Consider the following 19,267-nt stretch of genomic DNA (forward strand, 5'->3'; position numbering starts at 1 on the left):
GTACACATTTCTAACAACTTTACTTTTAAAATACTAAATGATAAGGTACCCTGAGAGATTAGAGAATATTAAAAATAGAACTTTTTAAAAATAATCTAATCCAATGCACAATAGCCTCATTTTATATGAGGAAATGAATCTCACATTTTAAATCTGCCTCACCTGTACCTTACATCTCTTTAGGAATTAGAACAACTCACCATCTAAGAAATGACTGATAATAAAACTCTAGACATTCCTCTCTTCCTAACTGTTTTCTCAAGCCAGGAAAGATAATTACTTATCTGTAAAGTCAACCCAGTTGCAAACAATTCCTATTGGGAGGGGGATGAGGAGGGTGGCTGAAGTTTTCTAGGAGAATGTAATGTATAAGGGCCATCTCACCAAAATATTAAAGAATAACCAGAGTCTCCATATCATATCTATTGCTACATATATTTGAACTTCATTCGTTTATTTATCCAACATTCAACATATTAAGCAAAGCACTAAGTTCAGATGGAGAACAAAAATAAGACACATCCACTAGCTTCAAAGAAATAAACGATCCAAATGGCTGTTTATCAATCAAATAGCACAGAAAGGTGAACCACACTGATCACAATATTCCCTCACACTAGGAACCAGATTAAAATATAGCTGGGAAATAGTTAACAAAATAAATAAAAAGATAGCAAAGTATGGAATAACACATTTTTTAAAAATTAAGTTTAGGATCATTAAGTACAGAATAATAACCTCCATTTGTTTGATTTTCGGATATAATGCAACTACAGCATAACCATTGTATATGTAGTTCATGAGCAGGTCAAGAAACTTAGGAGAAAGCCCATTAGGTCAATTTTTTATAAAGGACATATAAAACATAAACAAGAGTCTCATAGGATGGATGGACGGATGGACAGATGGACAGATGGTGTCCCTCTTCCCCACTTTCATGCTTCCTTTCCTCATTAGAATATAAGCTCCTTGAGGACAGAGACTATCTTCTTATTAATTATATCGCCAATAGTTTGTTACTACAGTGTCTAGCACATAGCAGGCACACAGTAATAAATGATTCTTATATTACTGAATTGATGAGGCAAGCATGGATGAGATTCAATATATATTATTGGGAGGAAATTGCAAAACAATGAGATCTCCCAATCATTTTTAGTATTTGAACATAGGCAATGCCTCTTGCACATAGTAGGTTAATTTGTTGAAAGAAACTGAATGGAAACTTATATTTAAAGAGCAGGATGGTGAAGATCCAACAAAGGAGATAGGAAAGGTAGTGTCAAAGAGATAGAACCATGAGGAAAAGGTTCACTGGAATCAACAAAGGAACAGGTACCACAAAACAGAGTTACATGAAGAGCCCAAGATCAAGGAGGATGAAAAGGCCCATGAACTGACAGCTTATGTTTTGCCTTGCCATATTATACTGCTTAGCAGTTTAACATGCCAGAAAAAGAGTTACCTCCCTCCTCAGTATAAAACTCAAGGAGGCTTCCATTTTTATAGAAACCCTCTTTACACATTCAGACTCGTAATTACTTAGAAACCTCTAATGACATATTCACCAAGCCACCTATGATTTCACAAAATCCATTTCATTCTAACTCCTTTTTCCACCTTCTGGAAGGAGAATTGGAAATTAAAAGGTCATAGTATAAATATAGCAACTTCATCGAATTGGGTCTTTTACAAATCTATAAAGGTAATTGGAAACGGACTCCTCCAAGACACAAAGGAAGTAACTGGTACCAAAAACAAAAATGCCCTCTAAAAGCCTCCTTAATATTAATGATGCTGAGAAGCTGACCTTCCTAAACCAGGAGGACACTACTAAAAGCACCACTTCAGGTTTCAGATTTCCTCCTGTTGCTCAATATAAGAAGTAGGCAGTTTATCAATCATGACTGCTTCTATGCTACATAATGCATTTTTTAATCATTTTGTCAGGTAGAATTTGAACTAGGAATCTTTACTAACTGAGGCTCTCCCACTGTAAGACAGCTCCTTTTCACAGGGTACCTTCTTTCCAATTCTATAATATCATGGATTCAGAGCACATGAAAGTTCCGAACCACTATTATTCTCTTTAAAAGTATCAAATATTTGACATTAATTCTAAACTAATATGCTTGACTCATATAGAACATTACTGAAAATTTTAACTTCAAGATATATGTATATTGTCATAAGTATTTCTTAATCAAATTCTAATTTGTTAAATATTTTTACTTTCATATGTTTTATAAAAGTAACAAATAGAAGGGTGCTTGCAGCAATAAAGAAGGCTGTGACTCAATGAGTTTTTTGTTATCTGAGCCTCTACAATCCACTTGGTTAAAGTAATCCTTACTTTATTCCTTTACTGGGACTGCATATGTTAACTTTCTTTTTCCCAAAATTACTACAATAGTCCATCCATTCAATAAGCATTTATCAAGGTATTACTATTAAACTAGCATAGGTTCTAGGGAGACAAAACCTGCCTTGCTCTCAGTAACCTTATTTTCCTGTAGAAGTAAAATATGTACATATGTGTGTATGTACACTTATATATGTATATGTGTGTGTATATGTGTGTGCGTATATACATGTGTGCATCTGAAATTTTAAAAAGAGTACTTCACAAATACCCTGAAATATCCCAATTCTTTCTTGCATTAAAAGTCCTAATACTACTAAAGAAAAGACTGAGGTTGTTTTAGTAAGTCTTCAGTAAGGAGACCAATCATCTATATGACTATTTAATTATTTTCTTCTTTTTTTTTTTAATTATAGCTTTTCATTGACAAAACATATGCATGGGTAACTTTTCAACATATTTAATTATTTTCAATAACAGATGAATTTAAAAGAAAAAAAAAATGGAATTAGCCTAAAGGTTTCCAATTATAAGATTAACAGCATAACAAATTTCTTCTAGTCAGTGAATCAGAAAATAATCTATATCACTGTATTTCCACCTCAGAAATACCTGAGAGATGACAATCTGTTAGCAATTAAGTATTGTATTCAGAATGCTAAAAATCTAAATCTTGCTATTTTGCTATTAACCTTGCTACCAGGTTGTCCCCTGCACACACATACACACACACAATATTTAGATAGAAATTCCTAGTATTACAATACTTTTAACAGACCGCAACCTAAACACAACATTCTTTGATCCTGCTGGGGGAGGAGACTCAATTCTTTATCAGCACTTATTCTGATTCTTTGGACACTCGGTTCTGATTCTACCAGGTTTCAGAATTCTCTCTCACACTGTCACATACTACACAGGCAAAAAAGAACCAGATTTTGAATTGCAAGGGTCTACATCATGTTGGAAACTCCCTGATTTAAATAAGAGGAAAATGAGGTCCAGAAAGATTAAATCACTGGCCAAAAGTTGTATATACATAAAATAGGTGGCAGAGACAAGATTAGAATACTAAGCCTCTTTATTCTAGCACTACTCTTCCACTGGACCAGTTTTGAAAGAGCTAAAATTATTGCTAAAAATTATTTCAAAGTCAATAGAATTCTCAATTTCTGCATGTTAATGTGCATAGGTTTACCACATATGTTTATTTCTATATGTATAAAGATATATATATATATGCATACACACACACACACACACACACACACACAATCTGGTGGTTAATCCATACCTTACAAAATTAGTATCTTAAATTCTACAATGAGAATTCAAAATACCTAGTTTAACACTTAAACATGAAATTTAGACTATTTCTTTAGACTTCAGATTTCTGAAAATGAGTGAGTTTAATAAAAGTTATTCATCAAACAATTCTTATAATCAGAGACAAACACAAAATGGGGGAAAACTATGCTCAGGTATTTAACGGTTGATTACTTTGAAATCATTCCTGAAAATATTTTGTCTTTCTATGACATGTTCACACAAAGCCAGTTCTTTCACATTATTGCATAACTTTGAATTTTATTTCTAGAACAAGTTTTTTGTTTTGGGGGGCTTTTTTGTTAAGGCAGGAAGAAACAACAAAGCCATGGGCTAAAACTTTTAAGAAAACTGGTTTGAAATTGTTCCCAAATCCCTGGTTTGATGCAAATGAACAATGCATTTGGCAGGGCAACAAATTTTTGTTTAAATCCAAAATTTGAAACGTGGCAAAGAAATTGACTTTGTTGGTTGGGGTGAGAAAGGTTTTAAGGGTGTGTGTGTGTGTGTGTGTGTGTGTGTGTGTGTGTGTGTGTGTGTGTGTGTGTGTACGAACTCAGATAAATGTAGATGTCTGAGACACATATACCACTATTAAAAACTATTATTAGAGACATGCTTGGAAATAGTTCTCCAATATATCTCAGCATAGCAATTTGAAAGTACCCAACTGGCGCTAAGTTAATATGAGTTCCATAAAATGCAGATGTCCTGGACAGAAATTTCTACACTTTAAAAGCCAAGGAGACATGTCTTCTTGCATGATTTTAAAGTAGTGCTGTGTTGATTATAGACTGAGCCACAAATACAAAATTTAATCCACCCCTAGAAAGCAGACATCTTCTTAGCAAAAGAGATCGTTTTAGAAGTCGAGAAGGAAATTCAGACCACACTCAATTATTCGTGTTTTAGAAACTATGTTTAAGTTGCCCCAAAATAAAACTAGTACAAACAACTATGACTTAGTCTTGGCAGCTTTTCTTTCCTTTGCTTCTCCTAGCCCTATCTGCTGGTGTCTGATGGATGACAAGATCACTTTTCAATAAAGAGAGAGAGAGAGAGAGAGAAAATTTCATAATATGTAATTGTGCATTTGCAGCACAATACATTAACTGGCACTTATCAGTAATTTGAGGGCAGAAACATTAAGAAACTTTGATTGAGAGGAATGTATTTTTATGGCTTAGTATGGGTAAAGAAATGCTATTTCCTTTTTATACTCCCAAAGCAAAAAAGTATTGAACAATACCAAGTAATTCTTTTTAAAATAGTATAGATCCTTCAGAAATCAAAGGCAATGAACAAAGAATTTTTTTGCTAGCATAATATTATTTAAGAACAAATTGAGCAGAGAAATAGTGTTAGAATTTAATCAAGAAAACACCTACTCACCCCCCCCCCCCCCCAAAATGAAACAGCATTGTGAATGATCACCAAGAAACTAGAATTCTACTAAAAGCTTCTTATATAGATCTGGCAGGAATAACAAATTCCGAGTCTAACTTGGTCAGTAAGAGAAGAATTAATAAAGTGAATAAAAAGTTTCAAAGCCACATGCCTAATGAGGAGGAAATTATATCTAATTTTATCTTTAAAAGGTTTGCAAAACATTCATGTTTTTAAAGTGGCAATAGTCTTCTATATCATTTTTTATTCGAGGCTGGCAAAGTTTAAATTAAGAAGTTGCTGATACATTTATGGCTAAAAATAAAATAAAAAGCCAAAAAGTGAAATAATGCTGAATGAGATGAGGTGAGATCTTTCAAGACAGTTGTGAAAATTGAGTAAGGCTTCATCTACTTCAGAGTTCGAGTAGGCCTGAAGGACTCTGAAGGGCATTGCCTTCCCCTCCTATGACATCTCCCTATTTCATCCAAATATGGGCAACTATGTACTTATTGGTCAAGTTCAATTTCATGGGTAGATCTCGCGTTTAGAATGTAAGACTCTCAGCCAATGAGGATGAGGGTCAGTGGTGGGAGGGGGCGTTTTGCGTTAGGGATTAAAGGTGCTGTCCTGCCCACAGGAGGCGCTTCCTCTTTTCGATAGTCTACTCGAAGAGTGGGACGCCCTTCTCGCGAGAATGTACAATAAACTTTGCTTTTCTCTAGAGCTCTCTCCAGCTTTTTTTATTAAATGGTGACCCTTCACCATTTCCGTACCACACAATGCTATCATACTCCTTACTAGTTCTCAAACTAGCCTACCTTCCAAAACTCAATAATAATCTGTTTTCGAAGATGAGAGAGACAGAGACAGAAATACCAGGGAAGGGGAAGGAGGAGAGGAGAAAAAAATTCAAATAATGGGAAATTTTAATAATGTTTTAACTTAATTTAAATGTTTTGATTTAGTTTGAATGCTTTAAATAACATCATCAATTAAGAACAAGCAATTTTAAAAATATTTTAAGACTATTTTTAAAAATCACAAAATTCAAATCTGAAAGACATTAAGATATTGTAGGGTCCTGGAGAATTCTTATAGAATCCCCTCCACAACATCAATTAATCAAATCAACATGTATTAATTAAGCTCCTATTTTGTACCAAGCACTGGAATCGATGAATAGGAATACAATGAAAGAAACAGTCACTTTACACACAAGAAGCTTATGTTCTAATCAGGAGGATAATGAATATCCTATACTCAGAAAAAAACATGTCAAAAAAGAATATTATCAAAGAAAAGCAAAGTGGAAGGGAGGGGAGAGGCATGCACAACTAGTAACCAAGGATAACAGGAAAGGCTGTATTTGAGAGAAGATTGAACTTGAGTTGTTTTTGTAATTGGTCACAGGAGGGATGATAAAGTTACACATAAGGGGCAGTCAGGTGGAGCTACTAAGTTCAAATTCATCCTCGGACACTTACTAATTGTGCTACCCAAGGCAAGGCACTAAACTCATTTGTCTTGGCTTCCTCTTCATTCAAATGAGTTGTAAAAGAAAATGGCAAACCTCTCCAGTATCTTTGCCAAGAAAACCTCAAATGGGGTCATGAAGAGTTAGAACTTATTGACTAAATTGATGATAGAAGGGGAGAGAATGACCAAGGCCAAAACTCTGAGGGGTTAGCCTTTCCCAAGCAAAAGCTATCTCATTGTCAGAGACTGGGGGAAAAGGAGAGTGAGGAATGATATCAAGGGGGTCTGGTATAAAGAGAATAATGGCCTTAATTTTCTCAGTAAAATTAAAAGCAGGTATCTAGGGATCAAGTATCTAGGGATGAGAAAGGCAGTGTTACTTTAAGCAACTCTTTCCATTTCTGGACACTTCTAATAGCTGAACTTTTTTTTTTCCTTACATGGAGCTAAACTCTGTCTCCTAGTAAAGACAGGGGCCAGAAAGATCAATTTTAATACTTCTCCATGTAACAGCCCATCATATAGTATTATGTTCTCCTCAACTTCCCCTTATCTATTTTCTTCTCCAGAATAAACATCCCCAGTTCCTTCAATGGATAGCCAGTTTGTCTTTATGCAATATGTGGTGAAAGGGAAAATTATATATTTCGAAAAAAGAGTTTGAAGTTCCATTGATTGGGAATGATTATCAGCTCTGCCCTATACTACTTATTTGACAACAGGCAAGTCATTTAAACTCTCTGTGCCACAATCCTAACCTATAAAATAAAGAGGTCAAGGGGAATGGGGGGGTGGGGGGGAGTGGTCCTCTAAGGTCCCTTCTGGCTTCTAAATCAATGGTCCCCAGTTACTTTCCTCTGAATGTACTATGTTTTCAAGAGTCCTTTCAAAACAGCTCCAATTCCACATAACATTCTAGCTATCCTTACAGCAAATGGCAAGTCAACAAGAAGTTATGCCAGGCACTGTGTTAAGCACTAGGGAAAGGTATTATCATCATTGTCACTGATTTCAATTTCTTAATCTAAAGACAGAAATAGCATATAAAACAAGATGATAGATGGATAGATATGATATGTAATATAAATATGATAAACTGGAAATAATACAGAGAAGGCACTAGCATTAATGGAGATTGCAAAAGGTTCTTAAAAGGAAGGTTTCTTGTAAGGTAGGATTTCAGCTGGGATTTCAAAGAAGTCAGGAAAGCCAGGAGACTGAGATAAGAAGGAAGGGTGAGAATTTCAGGTATGGGAGGGAGCCAGTGAAAAGGCAATAAATCAGAAAGTGGATGACTAAAATCACTCCCACTCTCACTCTACAATTCCATTAGTGGAATCTAATATTAAATTATCCTTTTTTATCTGTCACATCACAGTCCTGACAAATACCTAAGATAGAGTCCATGAAAACATATTATTCTATTTCTTAGGAAGTGTTATCTATCCATATCCCCCATATCTTGTACTTTTGCAGCTAATTTTCTTATGACAAACTAGAAGATACCACTTTTGACCCTATCAAAATTTATCTTATTAAAGAGAATCATAGAATAGAAAAAAAATTCAGAGACCATCTAACTCAATCTATACCCAAAAAGAAACCACTTGTATCATATTCATTAATAAGTGGTCACATACATATTTATTGATTAAAATAATTGTACAACTCGAAAATACATATTTAGCATATACTGTGCAAAGTTCTATGCTAGACATGGTAAGAGATAAAGTGTAGGAAAGACAGTCATGTAACTTAGTCACATGGAGTACTTTAATATCCTCCTTATTGTTAATCCTTTTTTCCAGTCTTTGTTTCAAACAAATAGTCCTTAATACAGGTACCAAAGACATTTTCCTAGAGTAAAAGTTTCATGATGTCACTACCCACTCAAAAGCTTTCAATGGCTTCAAAAACTTTCAATGGCTTTCTACTGTCTCTAGGAGAAAACTAAAACTTCTCAACCTGGTATTTCATGCTCTGCCTCTACAGTCTGGCTACAACTCATTTTCCAAGTCTTATTTCTCATTAATAACCTTTGTATACTCTACATTCCAGCCAAATTACCCTGATTTTAGCATTTTATCTTATGCCACAAATTTTCCCAAGGTGAACTTCATTTCCTGAAAAAGCATTCTGTTCTCATCTCTTTTTTAAAAATTCTCTCTTTTCAATGCTTTGGTGCTGTCTCTTCCACTAATCCTTCCCTTGAAACTTCATTTCTTAATGCTCTCACCCTCTACTATCTAGTATTTATGTAATCCCCTTCTCCATGAAGCTAGAAGGTAAAATAAAAATTTAAGGGCAGACATTTTGATTATTGTCTTTGTAGCCCTACTGCCTATAACAGTGAATGGGATTATTTGGATGAAGTTTTCTCAGTTTGAGACTAAATCTTATGTCCTATTCCCAGAGTTAGAAGATAAGGCGTTGAACCCTGGGTTGCAGGGAATCACATGGTCTCTAAAGTCAGACTCTTCAGGAAGTCATAGGAAGTGACATGACCCACAGGAAGCAGACAAAACTGATGACCATTGATCAAGGATGGTTATGTCCCTTTAGTCTATCCAGTGAAAAGGCTCGGGTCCTTTCCTATTTAAACCCCAAGAAGCCAGAAGTTGGTCAGCTTCCAGGAGTACATGGCGGGAGATGGGATGACTCCCAAGTATCTGGGGCTCTCCCTGCAGAGATTAAATGCTTTCTCTTTATACCTGAAGATGTCTCTGATTAGTTAATTTGGGAAAAGGGGTCTAGCACCGTCCCACAAAACAGTGGGACATAGTAGATTAGAAGATTAATACATGTTAAACAGAATACCAACATGGAGAGATCTGACCTCAAGAAGTTGTCATATCTAGCCACAAAGTCTTTGTGCAATGACATTATAAATAATAAAACCTTTAAAAGACCTGAGAATTCTGATCAATCCTATGATCAACTACAGCTCCACATGATTTGAGAAGTGAGAAACTCAAGATGGATAAAGGCTAGTCAGAGCTTGTTTTTAATGGTCTTTCCACATTGCATGGATTTTCTTTTTTCTGTTTTTCTTATTGCTATTCATTTGGAGGAGGCAGGAGAAGGGAATCAATGTTGAATCAAATCGAAATTTTCATTTTTTTATAAGGTGGGCAGATTAACAAGCCATAAAGAGATTATATGTGTGTGCTTGTATGACCAGATGTATGTCTGTGTCCATGTGCACATGTATTCTTGATAAAGTTAAAAATCTTAACAAATCTTTAAAAAAAAAAAAAAAATCCTACCATTCTAGCCCTATAGGGAAAAGACATTGTACATGGAGGACTTCAGAAATCAGAGAATGTACATAGAGTTTTAAAAGAGATTTAAATGACTTTAATTGGTTTTCTAAGAGTTCTCTTTTGGTGGGTCTTAAAAGGAAGTTTTCCTTCTTTAATACAAGTTGACATGGGAAATGGGAAGAGTCCTGTCTCAGTGTATTGTGAGTAATATGCATACATTACAAAGATTCCAGGATGAAAAGCCTTTCCAAACTCTTCTTAATTCTAGTGCCTTTTCTCTATTAATTTTCTTTCTTATTTATCCTGCATATAGCTTGTTTTATATATATATATATATAGTTTACATGTTGTCTCTCCCTTTAGATTATAAGCTCTTTAAGAACAGAATCCTTTGCCTCTAAACACTAAGCACAGTGCCTAAAACATACTACACACTTAATAAATATTTACTTATTGGTTGATTGATTGTGAAACACAAACCAAAAAAGTTTTTAAGGTCCCCACAGAAAACTGCAGCCCTTCATATAATAAAAATCTCTAACATAAGGGCTATTTACCAAACTCACAGGGTTTCTGTGGGTATGGAACAAATAATTATGATAGTAATTAACATTTCTACAGCACGTCAGAGCTTCCAAAGTCATTTCCCTCATAATAAACCCATGAAGTAAAATAGATGAAATGTAATCATGTGAGAAATTATAACATGCTCCATAAATGTCCACTATTTAGCTATTATTACATCTTAATTTTAAAATCAAATGCAATAACCCTCAATATTTCTTTTAAAAAACACACATACTTCAAAACTTCAAGAATAAATGACTTCATAAGATGGAAGAATTACAGAATTCATGTTTGGAAGAACCTCAGCAGACATCTATTCCAGTTCATACTCCATTCCCACAAGGAATTCCCACTAACATAACTGAAAAGTATGTTATTCTGCCACTGATTTCATTCAGTGTTGCTATTCCCGCCACCAAAATATCCTGCAACCCCCTTCCATGTCTTTATAACAAGTTATCATAAATCCATCATGAGATAGCCAACTCCTACAAGCACAGTCAGTTACCACAGTCAAATCTACCAGAGTTTCTACTCTATTAGAAATCTTTAAGGACACCACGTTACATACATGCCCAGAAGAAATAGAATTTCAATAGCAATTTTATTTTTCCTCAAGAAATATTACAAGTATAAATGCCCTGATTTTATACTTGAGGAAAGTAAAACACAATTAAATGACTCATCCAATGTCACAAAACTAGTAAGGAATGTCACAAAACTAGTAAGGAACAGAGTCAAACCTTAAACTTATGTTCATTGACTCCAAATTTCAAATCTTTTTACTATACTAACCAAATAAATTGATGTGCTATTTCCTTGTTTTTATCCCTGCAAGCACCACTACAGAGCTCTAAAGGTGTCAGGAAGACTCAGTTGGGAGAAGGGGAGTAGGGAGAAGAGTACAAAACTCCTTATCCTAAATGAAGGACCAGATAAAACCCAACAGTTCTAACAAGATACATTGCTGGAACTCAAAAACTTTTATAAGAAAATTATACATAGTCTATACTGAAAGCAATAGCTATTTCCACTGGGTGTGTTTAATGAAAGATCCAAAAGGAAGAACATATTACTTCCTGGAGACACCCAAGAGAGAGGGTCAGGGAAAATGAAGGAAAGAAACTTGTTTAGCTGATTAGTCATATCTGACTTTTGATGACCCCATTTGGCGTTTTTTTTGGTTTGTTTGGGTTTTTTTTTTGCAAAGATAATGGAGTAATTTGTCATTTCCTTTTCCACATCATTTTGCACATGGGGAACTGCAATAATCAGGGTTAAGTGACTCACCCAGGGTCACATAGGTAAGTAAGTGTCTAAGGTCAGATTTGGACTCAGATGAGTCTTTCTGATTTTTACTCACCATGCCAAATACCTACCCCAGAAAGAAACCAGAGTTGTATAATAAGTTTTCCTCACAGACTCCAAGACTGGCACCTAAGGACTAGGGAAGGCCATCAACCCTTTCACATTGGGAAATGAAGCTAACACTTTTTAAATGTAATAGCCTGCCAGTTTCCCTCAACATGAGGACCAGAATTAACATCTCCAAAGCTAAAGTAGGAAAGTACAAGAAAGTTTGCTTTGTAATCAAGAGTAAAAAAGTGCTATTAAAGGTTAGCTATTGTTGTCATCATCATTATTATTTATTAATTTTTGCTAATGCAAAAAAAAATAAAATAAAATAAAAGATAAATGAAGAGACTATACCAGTCATTTCACAGATAGAATAAACTACTAAGTGAGGAAACTCCTTTAAGAATATATATCATGGGGTAGCTAGGTGGCGCAGTGGATAGAGCACCAGCCCTGAAATCAGGAGGACTGGAGTTCAAATCTGGTCTCAGACACTTAACACTTCCTAGCTGTGTGACCCTGGGCAAGTCACTTAACCTCAGCCTCAGGGGGGGGGGGGGAAGAATATATATCATTTATCTGCAGTTTACACTCTTGGTGAGCTGTCTAGAGCAAGTAATTTTCTCATGATCATACAGAAATTGTGTCTCCAACGCAGGGACTGAATTCAAGGTTTCCTGCTTCAAGGCTGGCTTTACTTACACACTATCTCTTGATTATAAGGCAAACTTTTTTTGTCTCTCTTAAATATGGACTATAAAATCAAAAAACTTTAATAAAATGTAATATAAATTACACAAGAAAAATTTCTCTTTTTTTCAGGTAGAAAAAAAAAGGTACAGGAAACAAAAGAAAAGCAGAGATACAGATGTCTTCATTTTTCTCACACAACATTCTGAACAAAACAAAAATATATCATTTTAAAAAGCAGCATGGAAAGTTTTGGGATTGTTATCGTTAGGGTTTTTTGTTTTGTTTTGTTTTTGACGCTGGGCCATGACAGGTCAAAACCAAATTGAAGCTCATGAGACAACTACCAATGAGATCATGAAAAGGAAGAAGGAAATAAGAGGCAATACTTAATAATTAAAATACCAAAAAGTCAAGTCCATTAAAATTTAACCTTTTTGTCCAAGATAAATATTCATGCTGAGCAAGAACAACAGAATGGAAAAGAACATCCTGTCTTCACTGTAACATACAGAGGTAAAAACTTCTTTACAGAGACCTCAAAACTCAAAAATAATGATGCTAAAAGACATAAAATTTTGCTTATGTTCCTATAGATAATATGTTAAATGGTATTTTATATATGGCCTTCAAAGAATTTACCAAGAAATTCAAATATTTATGGAATATCCCATTTGAAATGAAATACTTCCTCATGTTATTATAAATCTGGACTATATAGGTCCAAGAGGAGAGCAGAGAGAAAATGGGTAATGTGTAGGGGCAGCTAGGTGGTGCCATGGATAGAAGGCTGGTCTAGGGAATCAGAAGATGTGTGTTCATATACACTGTGATACTTAACCTTTATTACCTTTGGTTTCCTTATCTGTGAAATGAAAATAATATTAGCATTGACCTATCAGGATGAGTATTAGGATCAAATAAGATAACTATTATAAAGTGCTTAAAACAAAAGAAGCACATATAAATGAAAACTCTTATTAATGATGATGATGGTGATAATTATTCATGGGTTCCAGTATTTTGATATTCCTAGGAACAACCAGGGAAGAAACATGAACTGATTAGATCTGAATCCATGCAACCACAGAGCTTTGACTTTAGGCCACAAATTACATATATCAGAAATTATCATGAATTTTTTATAAATTACTAGCTAATCTCATCATAAATTGGCAAGTTATTTTATCTTAGGCTAGCTCGTTTAATATTTATACAAGAAATAAAACACAATAATCAATGTAAAAATAATTTCTATCCTGCCTGATCCTTTGCCCATTTAACTCAAATTCCTCTAAAAGTGACAAGACATAAGTAACTGTCTTTAGTGACATCAAACTTTAAATTTTAAGAAGCACCCTCAAAGCTCATTATCCCTAATGATAATAATTCACATTATAATGATGAAATATAATAGTAGCTTATTATGTTTGGCAACTGAATTCCCTGAAACTTCTTGTACCAATTATATTTTCAGCCAATATTATGTTTTAAAGCAGCAAATTCCATTATATGAAATCATGCTGTCATTCTGTTTGTCCTGACCTTACTTCATTAGTGGATCAAAAATATGGGGGGAAATGACTTCTGAATTTGTGGAAACAGCTATTTTTAAATATAATTGATGTCTTTTATTTTTATACCACAATCACTTCCAAATATATACTTTACTCATCTCCCCCCTCCATTTTTCCCATTAAGGAAAAAACCATTAAAACAAAGATAATCAATATCTAATGCATTTTATTAGCAGATTCAAAATTTCATATCCTTTGACCATATTGCCAACAAAAGGAAGAAGGTACATTTTCTCATCTCTTCAATGAAGCCAGAATTGGTCATTATTATAAGCACAGAGTATGTATTCAGGGTTTTCCTTAGTATTACAGTTGCGTTTATTGTTTTTTGAGTTTTAATCACTTCAAAAAGCATCTATTCATGCAAGTTTTCTTATGTTTCTCTGAATTCCCATTTTTTTTTCATTTCTTACACCACGATAATATTTAATTACATTGATGAATCACAATTCATTTACTTCTTCAATGGATAAGTGCCTACTTTATTTCTACTATTTTGCTTCCCCCTATTCCTCAAAGAGAATCTATTACTACAAATGTTTTAGTATATATGTGACTTTTCTGTCTATTTGGTCATATGTCCCTTCATCAAAGGAGAGAAACATTTTAGTCATTTTTTCCCACATAACTCCAAACTTTTTCAGAATAGTAGAACTATTTTACAGATCAATACTGTAATAATATGCATGCCTTCCCATAGTCCCTTTTTAAAAATTATTTCCTTGTATCAATTCTGTCAGTTTGTTTTATGTAAAATGAAATACCCAAGTAGTTTTGCTTGTGTGTTCTTTTGTTAACTGTTTCTCCCTATCCTTGATCTACTAGGTTCTTGATTTTACATTTTTGTGTTAATTCTTAATGTATTTGGATATCATATCCTTAACAGCGATATCTGATGGAAAAAAATTTTTTTTTTCTTTTGGTAATAGCATCCCTTTAGATCACATCTGCACTAATTTTGCCTATGGCATAATAGATAGAACATTATATCTAGAGTCAAAATTTTCTTTGTCAAATTGCTTTCGTTTTCCCAACAATTCGTTTTGAACAGGGTGTCCTTTTTTAAGTATATATTCTTGGGAACCTCAAACAAGGGGCTACTGGGTTAAGCTATTTGTGATTACTTCTTATTTGTCTGTTCTAATCTATGCATCTATTTTCTAAAAACAGTATCAAATAATTTTAATGATCTCTGATTCATAATGTAGCATCAGGAAAAAAACGCTTCCTCAATTTAGGATAATAGGATTTTATGAATAAGCACAGAACCTTCCTATCCAAACTTTTTAAAAGTATCTGATTATATTCTCCCTGGAACTCCACATATTTTTTTTCATACTGAAGCCTAATCATTTGGGGATTTTTTTTCTCATAACAAAATTTTTCATCTTTTCAATCACCTTTCTCCAATTCTGTAACAGGCTCTGTTCATTCATTCATTCATTCATTTATTTATATTTATACTTATTTACTTAGTAAGCAATAGAATAGTTTGCCATTTCCTTCTCTACTTCATTTCAGAGGTGAAGAAATGAGGTTATTTGCCTCATTTGTAAGGGTCATACAGCTAGAAAGTGTCTGAAGATGGATCATAAAGAAGGGTTTCTTGACTCCAGGCCCAGCACTCTATCTACTCTGTCACTTACTATCTGCCCTGTAGCAAGATTTCAAACAGAATAGATGATTTTCTCAAAATATTTCATGTATGCAAGAATCATCTCAAATGAAGGAAATAGGGTTCTATAGGTCATCTAGTTCAACTTCCTCATTTTATAAATAAGGAAACTGAGGCTAAGAGAGATAAAATACTTTCCCCAAGATCACATGGGTAATAAATCACTGAATCCAACACCAATGCTTTTTCCACTGGATCACAACAGTTACTTGCTAAAAAGAAAAGAAAATTTTTCTGAGGTGTTTTTCCAAAGGATATGAAACAGTTCATTTTTCACATCACATGGCAGAAAGGTACTCTTCTGGAAAGTGATAGTGAAAAGAAATAGACATTAGATATAACTATCTTTAGATATAGATATAGCAGTCTCTGCTTTTGATCCTTTTGTCCTTGAACCATCTACTCTAATAAATTCACTCAAGGACTCCAACACAATCTTCCTCAGAGAGCTCATCTAGTCCACCCACCTCATCTTACAGTTCTTAAAGACATCTGCTCTAATCTAATCACCTTACTTTACAGATGATAAAACTAAGACCCAGAGAAGTGATTGGCTTAAGTGTCAGAGGCAGTGTTGGAATCCAACATCTTTCTGATTCCCTACAATGCCTCCATATGTTCAAATCCAAAGTCAGATAATTACTAGCTGGATAGCTCTGAGCAAGTCACTTGATTGATTTTCCAGAATGGTTAAGCCGATCAAATGATATAATACTTGTAAAGTGCTTAGCACAGAACCTGGCACTTGGCATGAACCTGATAAATGGTTGTTCTCTTTTCCTTCCTTCTTATTCACTTAACACTTGCAAATCATGACTCTACTCATTTAACAATCTTTTCAAGGCTGAAGGCCATATCTTCTAGAGATGGTATCCCCTCTTTACCTTTGCCCTATGCTATCCTGTCCTCCAGAAAACTCTTATGCCTCTAATGCTAAATATTAACATTTAATTTACAATTCTCCACCCCACCAGATGACCTACAAACATCCTAAGTGACTTTATATTGACAGAAGTCAAACTATCAAACATGTTGCACCTGATAATTTCTTGACTTCCTCAACTCCAATAACTTTAACCACCATGACATGTACTTACTACTATGACTACGACTTGCCTTTGACATCATCTAGTACCTGTAAGATTTCTCTACATACACCACCTATCCTTTGTACATGACAGATCCTCAATAAATATTTAAATATTTATTAAGTTACTCAGTTACTTAATTATACTATATTAATCAGGCATTATTTACCTTTACACAAACCATGCTGTCTTTCTTCCAACATGTCAGCTGAATTAGCTGGTCTATCATATTGCCCTTTATTTAAAAATTTGATTGGTTTTACAAATCTAACTCACAGTTCTATAGCTCTCATGTTCCCCTGGGAACCACTGTAATGGAGACTATATCCCTTACCATATTTTGTTCATCCTTTAGAATTAGGGCTACAATCATTCTGCAATTTCATTCTTGACTTTCCTCCAAACTCTCCAGTGGTTCTAAGTCTAAATCTACATATAATTTGTTGATTAGCCCTGCACATTGGGTATATTTATCATCATTTCAATTAGCCATCTTTCTATTAGGGAAAGTAATATAGTACAGAGAAAGTGCTCATCTTGAAGTTGGGGGGCATGGGTTAAAATCCTAGTTGTCATTTACTAGCTGTGGAGCCTTGATCATGTATCTTCACCTCTTAAAGACTCAGTATCTCCATTATCTCAAAAACCCGTCTATTTCAAGATACAATTTCAGAATGAAAACCTTCTAAAAATCACAAGATCATTTAATCTTTTCACTATTCTGCCAGCTTTTTACACCATGATCTTCAAATTGTCCCACTAACTCTCAGCCAGACTTCTTATTTAAAAACCTCTTACTACTAGGAGGAAACTAATAAATAAATAGATAGATAGATAGATAGATAGATAGATAGATAGATAGATAGATAGATAAAGTAAATAAATAAATAAAGATGGGCATCTTTGTTCTAAAAGAAAAGGCTTCTTAAAAGTTCAAAAAGATGTAAAATTATACAATTCAAAAAAATAAAATGCCCAATGATTTATTCAAGCAGGAATATATAATCCTATATTTGAGTTTTTATGAACAATTGTTTTTCTTTCCACATAATCTTGGGTGACTTAGAAATTCGACACAATTCTGTTATTGTCTTTTTAATTGTTGCAGAAATCAAAAAAATCCACCGCTGGGGAAAAAACCACCATGAGAAATACTTATAAGGACATTCTAAAGCATAACTCCAAGCTACAAGGAATAGCTCCTCAGTTCTGGGAAACAACACACTGGCATGAAACCAAAGATTGGGTGGATCAGAGACTGAGGTTAGGAGGCAAAGCAACACCCACTAACAGGCCTACGATAATGCCTGTAGCTCCTGACCAAAGAAGAAATTAGATACACATTCACTATGGAAAGAAATGCATATTACGCATCAATATTTCCAACCACACAGATAATAAATTGGCCAGCAGCAGCATTTTCAAGAATTATATATGTGTGTGTGTGTGTGTGTGTCTCTCTCTCTCTGTGTGTATGCCCACACTAATGTAAAAATATAAAATTACAAATGTGGGGATAAAGGAATATGTATATATTTTGTGTGTGTATGTGTGTGTATAAAGAATAATATGGCCTAACTATTGCACAAATTTTAATTTTATGTAATTTACATGTAATGCATTAATTTTTACATAAAACATGACACAGCATGCTATTATATTACAGTATATAAAATATATGCATATTTTTCTTTTTGGTGGTCAAGAACTTTGGTTTAGATTTCAATGGAGTAGGGATTTCTTTCTGAGGAAAAGAAAAATAATTCTACAGCTTATAGCATGAGTTGGCAAGAAATTAAATGATTCTTTTGCCCAAAATCATAAAACTGATAGGTGTCAGAAACAAGTTCTGAATCCAGGTCTTCCTAACTTTTAGGCCGACTCTCTGTCCACAATGACAACAACAATTCATATAATATTGACAGTTTGGGGTGATCAAGAGGTATGGTACTTGGTTAATTTGGGGAAGTAAAGTATCAAATCAATGTAAATAATAAGCATTTAGGAGACTATTGGGATTTTAGGTGTTAACAGACTTCAAATCAAACACTAACAAACATAAATGTATTCAGTATGCTTGATGGGCATGTATGTGTGTGCATGCATATGTTCACATACACACATACTACAGTACCATCTTGTTAAATTACACATAAAACATGCATTACACAGGTATTGTTAAATTATTGAATAATTGTTTAAAAAAATTTTTTTGAACCAGACCTGTGATTTTATTGCTATAACCACATAAGAAAACTCCTTTTACCAACATATACACCACCTGCCCCAAAATTTATAACCTTAAGAAGCTGCCTGTAGGACTGAGACTTTCCTGATTTGAATATTAATTCTCTTTCAGCTTCTCTACCCTGAAGCTCTAATTACAAAAATTTTCATTTTAAAAAACAGCAATAATAAAAAATTTTTAAAGTACAAATATTTCAGATGATTAATGGTATTAAACATAAAAATATTAACCATATACAAGCTATTCTGTG

At 34.0% G+C, this 19,267-nt stretch overlaps 1 protein-coding gene across 1 annotated transcript in view; it reads right to left on the reverse strand.

Annotated features, from left to right (window-relative positions):
• Positions 1–19,267, reverse strand: part of UTRN (utrophin) — a 533,723-nt gene that overhangs the window by 478,172 nt on the left and 36,284 nt on the right.

The sequence above is a fragment of the Sminthopsis crassicaudata genome, chromosome 4 (assembly GCF_048593235.1).
Source record: "Sminthopsis crassicaudata isolate SCR6 chromosome 4, ASM4859323v1, whole genome shotgun sequence".
Taxonomy (NCBI): domain Eukaryota; kingdom Metazoa; phylum Chordata; class Mammalia; order Dasyuromorphia; family Dasyuridae; genus Sminthopsis; species Sminthopsis crassicaudata.